Source organism: Acipenser ruthenus, chromosome 7 (genome assembly GCF_902713425.1).
Source record: "Acipenser ruthenus chromosome 7, fAciRut3.2 maternal haplotype, whole genome shotgun sequence".
In the NCBI taxonomy this organism is placed as follows: Eukaryota; Metazoa; Chordata; class Actinopteri; order Acipenseriformes; family Acipenseridae; genus Acipenser; species Acipenser ruthenus.
In genome coordinates, this window is record NC_081195.1 from 29,123,872 (window position 1) to 29,133,463 (window position 9,592).

The 9,592-nt window shown below is 35.6% G+C and overlaps 1 long non-coding RNA gene across 1 annotated transcript; it reads right to left on the reverse strand.

Annotated features, from left to right (window-relative positions):
- Positions 1–2,728: 2,728 nt before the first annotated feature.
- Positions 2,729–6,465, reverse strand: LOC131737604 (uncharacterized). The gene is made up of 2 exons (XR_009329263.1): positions 6,238–6,465; positions 2,729–3,589 (listed from the first exon to the last, which is right to left on the reverse strand). It is a non-coding gene; the product is annotated as an uncharacterized LOC131737604 (long non-coding RNA).
- Positions 6,466–9,592: the final 3,127 nt, after the last annotated feature.

A 9,592-nucleotide genomic window follows, 5' to 3' on the forward strand; every position in this document is an offset into this window, starting at 1 on the left:
GTGGGCACTGCAATGTAAACTGGCCCCACGCAGCTCTTTAACTAAACTGAGGTTGCTGAGGACAGGCATTTAGCTATAAGCGCATTTTATAGAATCATTCTGCGCACTGCAAAACCCTAACGCTCCTCGCAAACTTTGCCACATTCGTTCAAATTTAGCCTTTTGAGCAATTAAAATAATTTAGCGTAAATGCATATGACATTTGATAAAAAATAAATAATAAAAAAAAAAAAACATATTCACTTAAAGGTGCTAACTTTACTAAATGTCTGAGAGCGTGTTATGAGTACCGCTTATTGAATCCAGGCGGTGTCTGTCTAAATCACAATATAAATAGGGCACACCAGAAGCAGTGCTGTGTGGGAAACATGATAAACGCGTATATGTGCTTTCACGTACTTTATTTAATTTTTTTCCAGGCTAAACGATTGCCCGTCACAGAACAAATAAAATGTCAAATATAGACTGTTTTTTTTGTGGATGAAGTGCTATATTTTAAATACGGTATTGTAATACTGTAAATAATGCCCCCCTGTTTGTTGTGCGCATGCAGCCTATAGGAACAGCAGCACTGCCTAACCCATAATAATGCGACTCGTATTAGAAAACAAGAGAAACATGTTTTCACGACTGTTTTGCAGCCATGAAAAACTGTGCCTCCTAGGGAAAACCTGGAACTCAGTCGTGAAAACATGTTTCTCTTGTTTTCTTAATACGAGTCACATTATTATGGTTTAGGCAGTGCTGCTGTTCGTATAGGCTACTTTACAACTTTAAAAATGCATTGTTTTATATGTTAAGTTGTTTATTTTTGCAGAATTATTAAAAGTTCACGGAGTTCGCTGAAGTTTAACCTAAATGACCAGCTCTGTGCGTATCCGCGGAGATTAAAAATCGTCTGGAACCCGCTTTGATAAATGAACAGTGCACGTGTTGTGACAAGCGAGATATTGTGCATGCGCATGCGCACAATTTAAAAATAATTTCAAAGTTTGCATTACGTCTAATAAAATATATTAAAATGTGTTACTATACAGTTAAAACTATGAATTTAGTGCCGCTATAACATTTCAAAACACTGAATACATACATTGTTTTATGCACAATACACAGAAATGCGTTATGTTTTTCATTCTACTCACCCAGGTGAACATCATGATTAAGCCCAGATTGTAAGGTTTTGAGTGTCGCCTGAATGGGTTTTTTTAATAATAATAATAATGAATTCTAAATACGCACCTAAAATGTTAATTGTAGCCTGCTATGATTTCTCAGTAAATGAACAGTCTCTATACAATTAGCAACATCGAGATTCAGCTGACTGGGCAGCTGCATAAAAACGGGCAGAAATTACAGTTAAAAAGAACTGTTTGCCCCGCCTCAGCTATGAGCTACAGGAAGATCTCCCTGTGGAGCAGTGAAGAAGACCTATCACTGTATATGTAAATACACTACCGCTGTCGATCATATCAGTACAATACTCCAGTGGTTCTCAATCTTTTTTTAGGGAAGGCACACCCGGGCACTTGTATAATCTTAACTGTAGTTTAATCACAGATATTATTTCTTTTTATATTACTAATTATAGGCAATCAGTGCACTATGGGCACTGCATTCCCAACGGGCATTTCATTACTGACAAAAATAATAAAAAAATACAATTATAAACTTATCGGTGCATAAATGGATTTAAACCTTAGGTTTAAACTTCAGATTGTCTGTTGCAATTGCACCATCATGTTTCAGGATAAACAGCGGATCCATGTTTTTGACTAAAGACATGGACTAAAATGTAACAAATGACAATCTTAAACATTGCAATGAGCACTCCTATTCAAATCGAGAACAAAACACTTAGTATAAAACAAACAACTGATTTAAGCTAATATAGCATTTTGTTCATTTAAAATTATTAATCAAACTATTAATTCAAATAAAAACTAGTATAAACTCTTCAATTTATGCATTGTCCTTAACACGGTAGACATCCATATATACTGTATATATAAATTATTTAAATGAAAACCTGTTTATCAAGAATATACGCGTATGCACTCAAACTGTAATTGAAAATCGCAGTGAAATTAAAAACAATTGGTTGACAAAGGTGTTGTACGCAGGGGTGTAGTGCTCGGGGGGTCGCCGCTCCACCACTTCCGTATTTAACGTGTAGAATATTGAACTGTTTTGCTCCTATTAATATATGGAGATAGATGTGTATAACCCATACAAATAAGCAAATAATACAATAACCGTAGGAAACCCTTGAGAGATAAATAATGAAAAAAAAGCTTGAATATAGCGTGCCTGGTCTGGAGCTACAGGTGTGAATAATGTAGAGTGGTGAAGGGAATCTGTAGCAACACTGTGCTGAGGTGTCAGTGTTTTACAATTAGATGTAATAATTGGAACAGTTCTTACTTTTAGACCCATATATATGAAACAAACCCTGTGTTTTAATTGAAATGTACAGGTTTTAATGCTCTAAATCCTGGATAGCTCATTTGGATGAGAAGAAAAGATTGCTCCAAATGGGCTAACCTGTGTTTTAATTGAAATGTACAGGTTTTACTGCTCTACATCCTGGGTATCTCATTTGGAGGGGTAGAAGAATGAAACTGATAATGGTGATGTGCATTTGGAAGTGCAATGTAGATGTGTCAAAGACAGAAAAGAAGGCTTTGTGTGCAGCTTTAGATTGCAGGGTAGATGGATCAGAGACAACATCTTGAGGAAGTTATTATTTATTTAGCTAATTACTGTTTTTGTGGCAGAAAAAGAACAACAGAAATCCCAGCAATAACAATCGGCTTCTCCAGGTATGCTGTGGAAGCCGAACTAAACAACTAAAAAAGAACAGAGCAAAGACATTCTTCTACCCATTGACTTTACATTTTTTGCACATAAATGAAAAATCATGCGATAGCTCTTCAGCAGAGTACGGAGTGCATTCAGTGTGTGCCCGTCTGTTGATAACTCTTCAGCAGAGTACGGAGTGCATTCAGTGTGTGCCCGTCTGTTGATAACTCTTCAGCAGAGTACAGTGTGCATTCAGTGTGTGCCCATCTGTTGATAACTCTTCAGCAGAGTACGGAGTGCATTCAGTGTGTGCCCGTCTGTTGATAACTCTTCAGCAGAGTACAGTGTGCATTCAGTGTGTGCCCGTCTGTTGATAACTCTTCAGCAGAGTACGGAGTGCATTCAGTATGTGCCCGTCTGTTGATAACTCTTCAGCAGAGTACGGAGTGCATTCAGTGTGTGCCCGTCTGTTGATAACTCTTCAGCAGAGTACGGAGTGCATTCAGTGTGTGCCCGTTTGTTGATAACTCTTCAGCAGAGTACAGTGTGCATTCAGTGTGTGCCCGTCTGTTGATAACTCTTCAGCAGAGTACGGAGTGCATTCAGTGTGTGCCCGTCTGTTGATAACTCTTCAGCAGAGTACGGAGTGCATTCAGTGTGTGCCCATCTGTTGATAACTCTTCAGCAGAGTACGGAGTGCATTCAGTGTGTGCCCGTCTGTTGAGAACTCTTCAGCAGAGTACGGAGTGCATTCAGTGTGTGCCCGTCTGTTGCAGTGATCACATTGCACCTGAAAAAAGTAAAATCAATAAATATTTTCCACTTGATAATTGCTAAACATATTACCCAGCTATAGATGACACTAAGTAATTATTTAATAGTTTATTACACTAAAAATATATAACTGTGTATATTCTGTGGCAGATATACAATAGAAAAATAAAGAATATTGTGATCTTCCAGGGGATCTAATGTCAGTAGTAATATTACTATAGCTTCTGTCAAAAGTTTAATTGATGAGGGGGGGTTGTATTTATGAATATATAATGAGGGGGCGGATATTTATGAATATATAATGAGGGGGCGTGTATTTATAAAATTATAAATATATAATGAGGGGCCATGGATTTTATGATGGTTACAAGACAGATATGCTTATTGAATATAGGTTTTTTATATATTATACAGTGCCTTGCGAAAGTATTCGGCCCCCTTGAACTTTGCGACCTTTTGCCACATTTCAGGCTTCAAACATAAAGATATGAAACTGTAATTTTTTGTGAAGAATCAACAACAAGTGGGACACAATCATGAAGTGGAACGAAATTTATTGGATATTTCAAACTTTTTTAACAAATAAAAAACTGAAAAATTGGGCGTGCAAAATTATTCAGCCCCTTTACTTTCAGTGCAGCAAACTCTCTCCAGAAGTTCAGTGAGGATCTCTGAATGATCCAATGTTGACCTAAATGACTAATGATCATAAATAGAATCCACCTGTGTGTAATCAAGTCTCCGTATAAATGCACCTGCACTGTGATAGTCTCAGAGGTCCGTTTAAAGCGCAGAGAGCATCATGAAGAACAAGGAACACACCAGGCAGGTCCGAGATACTGTTGTGGAGAAGTTTAAAGCCGGATTTGGATACAAAAAGATTTCCCAAGCTTTAAACATCCCAAGGAGCACTGTGCAAGCGATAATATTGAAATGGAAGGAGTATCAGACCACTGCAAATCTACCAAGACCTGGCCGTCCCTCTAAACTTTCAGCTCATACAAGGAGAAGACTGATCAGAGATGCAGCCAAGAGGCCCATGATCACTCTGGATGAACTGCAGAGATCTACAGCTGAGGTGGGAGACTCTGTCCATAGGACAACAATCAGTCGTATACTGCACAAATCTGGCCTTTATGGAAGAGTGGCAAGAAGAAAGCCATTTCTTAAAGATATCCATAAAAAGTGTCGTTTACAGTTTGCCACAAGCCACCTGGGAGACACACCAAACATGTGGAAGAAGGTGCTCTGGTCAGATGAAACCAAAATCGAACTTTTTGGCAACAATGCAAAACGTTATGTTTGGCGTAAAAGCAACACAGCTCATCACCCTGAACACACCATCCCCACTGTCAAACATGGTGGTGGCAGCATCATGGTTTGGGCCTGCTTTTCTTCAGCAGGGACAGGGAAGATGGTTAAAATTGATGGGAAGATGGATGGAGCCAAATACAGGACCATTCTGGAAGAAAACCTGATGGAGTCTGCAAAAGACCTGAGACTGGGACGGAGATTTGTCTTCCAACAAGACAATGATCCAAAACATAAAGCAAAATCTACAATGGAATGGTTCACAAATAAACATATCCAGGTGTTAGAATGGCCAAGTCAAAGTCCAGACCTGAATCCAATCGAGAATCTGTGGAAAGAACTGAAAACTGCTGTTCACAAATGCTCTCCATCCAACCTCACTGAGCTCGAGCTGTTTTGCAAGGAGGAATGGGCAAAAATTTCAGTCTCTCGATGTGCAAAACTGATAGAGACATACCCCAAGCGACTTACAGCTGTAATCGCAGCAAAAGGTGGCGCTACAAAGTATTAACTTAAGGGGGCTGAATAATTTTGCACGCCCAATTTTTCAGTTTTTTATTTGTTAAAAAAGTTTGAAATATCCAATAAATTTCGTTCCACTTCATGATTGTGTCCCACTTGTTGTTGATTCTTCACAAAAAATTACAGTTTCATATCTTTATGTTTGAAGCCTGAAATGTGGCAAAAGGTCGCAAAGTTCAAGGAGGCCGAATACATTCGCAAGGCACTGTATATATATATATATATATATATATATATATATATATATATATATATATATATATATATACCTATAAACTTATGGCACATCTTTTTATAAGATATGGACAAAAAAATTCATGTTTAATATGTTATTTACGTAATCGGAATAGTGGGATACCCATGTTTTCATAAATGCTTATGTTAACTTATGCTTTGTGCAGACAACGTTAAAGTTTTTTTTTTACATAAGACACACTTAATGAAGAGAAAGTTTAAAAAGAAATTATTAAAAAAACAAAGAAAAAAACAAAACAAAAAGAAGAAAAGAAAACACATTATTCCCCATTTAAAAAGCATTTAAACAAACTTTATACACAGTAAAACTTGGAGTGTTTTGTCGTTTTAAAAAGGGGGTCACAGAAATTATATATATATATATATATATATATATATATATATATATATATATATATATAGACAGTTAATGAAAAGAGAAAGTTTAAAAAGAAATTATTAAAAAACATAAAGAAAAAACAAACAAAAAACATCTTATTCACCATTTAAACAAACATTATACACAGTAAAACTTGGAGTGTTTTTCAGAGTACAATTTCTGAAAAAAGTGCTCGCTCGCTCTCTCCTCTCTCTTACCGTTTTCAAAAAAAAAAAATCTCCCGGACAAAACGCTACAGCCAGAAATCTCTCCCTCTCATTGCTTCCTCGCTCTTCAAACTGCAGCAGCTGAATGATTCCAAAAACTCGTTCTGTGACTTAAATAGGGGGGCGGTTCCTTTACACCGCACATGCGCACGAAACACACACACTCAGCGAGAATATGCGTCATTCAATTTTACACGTAATGAACAAGGGAGGGCTGGAGGGGCGGTGGGTCAGCATGTGCTGAAGCATGCCGACTGTGTTGAAAATTTATATATGCAGGATTTCTGCTGATTGTACATTTTCCTGTCCCAACCCTGTGGTTACGTTTGGGTTTGACAATTGAAATATACACGCTGTTACTTTTGCAATATCATCCATCCTGGAGGTGCATAGTCAAGTTTTTTTGGGGTTTGGAAAACAGGTGGTTATCTCAACGCGCATACGTTTAAGCTCTGCTGGGTCCTAAAGCCCCAAATGTATTGTATATCTCCTATAATAATATAATTATTTAAAACACGCTTTTTATTTTTACTTTACCGTAATTAACAACCCACGATCATTTACAAATGTATTCATTAAACCCTCGTTTAGTTTAAATCCCTAAAAAAAAAGGTTTTAAGAAAAAAATATATAAAATTGAAAAAATGTCATATATTGCAAATAAGAGAATGATTGTACGTTGTTTTATCATCAACAGAATCCTACACAACCAAACTATTCTGATGGTTTGTGGCAAATCATTAATACGTTTTACTGTTTCGATTTTTTTTAAAAACTATAGGAGCATTGTACATTGTTATGTTTTTTAATTTGATTAAAACTAATGTTTGCACATCCAGATGTTATGACCCCTTTATAATTTATATTTTAGATATTATCAATGGTAACTCATTATATATATATATATATATATATATATATATATATATATATATATATATATATATATATAATGTAATAACCCAAGATCCAAGATGCAAAAGTATAACTTTAATCACAGTGTCTTTTATTAGAAAAATCTCTGGGGCAAACCTACACATTAAGGTTTTCTAACTAAGGAATTCCTAGACCGACTGCTATCCTAGGAGATGGTAAGTATATAGAGCGCTACTGACCTCTAGTGGTATAACATGAGAATAGGTGCCATTCGATTTTACACGTAATAAACAGACTGGGGGTATATGTGTGCTGAAAACCGATAATAATTAGATAGGAAGATACTTTTGCAAAATCATCAATCTTGGAGTCGCGTAGTCTAGTTTTAGGGTTTGGAAAACAGGTGGTTATCTCACTTGAATATACCGCGGCCTTCAAAAGATTAGACAGAAATGTTTTCACCCGTGACTGCAGGGTCCTAATGCCCCAAATGTATTGTATATGTCCTATAATAATAATTTTAAACCAAACTTTTTATTTTTTTACTATACCTTAATTTACACCCCATGATAATTTACAAATGAATTCATTAACCCCTCTTTAGTTTAAATCCCAGACACTTTCCATTATATGAGTACTTTGTTCACCATCCAGTTGGATTATATGGCCCTTTCACATTTTTGTTTTCTTAAACCAACTATATATATATATATATATATATATATATATATATATATATATATATATATATATATATATATCCTAAATAAAGGGTGTGTGCAAGTGTTTGTGTGTTTTAATGCATATTAACCTATGTGCATTTCTGTATTTTGGTTGAATAAAAAATGCAATATTGCCTTGAAGTCATGTATACTTCCAATAAATATTTGAAAGGTTCCTTATAGGGTATGCATTAACTACATCCTTACATTTTAATGGTAATGTTTATTTGAAGTACTGCACAAAAACTTGGTCTTATTTTGTCCTCATGTATTCCCATCATAGGGATGTCCCAGGGCCCTAGCTCACAGGCCCAGCATGGAGGCAAGGTAGAACAACACATGGGTGAGGGGAAGTCAAAGGAGGTTTTTAGAATGCATGGCTTTATCAGATAAGGCTATCCTGTCTGGGCCCAAAGGAGTGAAGGGAGACACGGAGGATTCACTCTAATGAGTTAACACAGCATTTGACCAGAAGGGTCTCCAGCCCTTTTTACAGGCTACTGGAGAATACATCTGGTCTAAAATAGCCAGAAAGGCAGAAGGCGCAAAGGTCATTGAGCCAAAATGGCCGGTATCTGTGCGGGGCTGTTTCAGAGCCTAAGAGACGCAGAGCCTTCCAAATAGGTATATTAGAGTTTTGGGTTAAATTAAATAAATACAACTGAAGGGGTTATTTGGAGGAAATAAACATTATCATTAAGGAGATTGTTTATTTTCGTTAAGATTAAAACCTGGAAACAATTCTATAAACAAAAACTGTTTAATCATGTTTGTTTGTATGTTTTTTATTTTTTTTTAAAAAGCTACAATGTTATCCTTAGCTAAATTTTTATCCTGAAGCAAATAAAATAAAAAATGCTAAAATGAAAGACATTTTAAAAATATACCGCATGAACATTAACAAAATACGAGAATATTTTTTGCATGTAATACCGTGTAAAGAAAATAGAAATAACTAAGCCGACGTTTAACTATAAACAAACAAACAGGTATATGTATTTGCTTTTGCAATTCTTGTTTATTCTCGTCATACCAATAAAAGCTTATTGAATTGAATATAACTGAATAAAACAGAACAGAGTTTAACATGTTCTAAACATGTTAAATATAGAGTAAAGAAAATATAAGTAAAGTATAGCATTCCACTAAAGAATAAGGCCTACGGTTTTTGTAATGTATTTAGATTCCCTGAAAAAGGCACGGAACAGCTTTTTAGAGAGAGCCCCAGCTCTAACCAAAGATCTTTTCTGAAATGAGGGACATCCCTTTCTTCAGGGGAGTGGTCTGGTGAACCTGCCTATATCTTTCCAAAGAAATGGGGTCAGTCTCCAATACTTTATTGTGGATTTATTTTCTTGAGGTACATGTTTTACAACATTTGGTACGCTCTATATACACCCAAAAAACACAAGTGCATTATTTTTACTTTGTGTATTTAAGAATCATGAACAAACCCTGGTATTTGTGAGATGATAGGTGCAGTCATCATGTACCTTAAATTAGAAACTCCTCCTTTATAGATACGTTTTCAATGTGTTATTTTACTGAACATAATTACAATATGCTTTTACAATGTGTTCCAGGTGTTATGTTTTATTTTTTTAATGCATGTGGATATACAGGTTTGAACCTTAGGTGTCAATAATAACATAAATAAATACATCCTTATTTACATGATAAACGCAGATATCTATACGCCCAGAATGCCTTATTTCTTTAAAATATTGTATACACTCTTTATTGTTGAG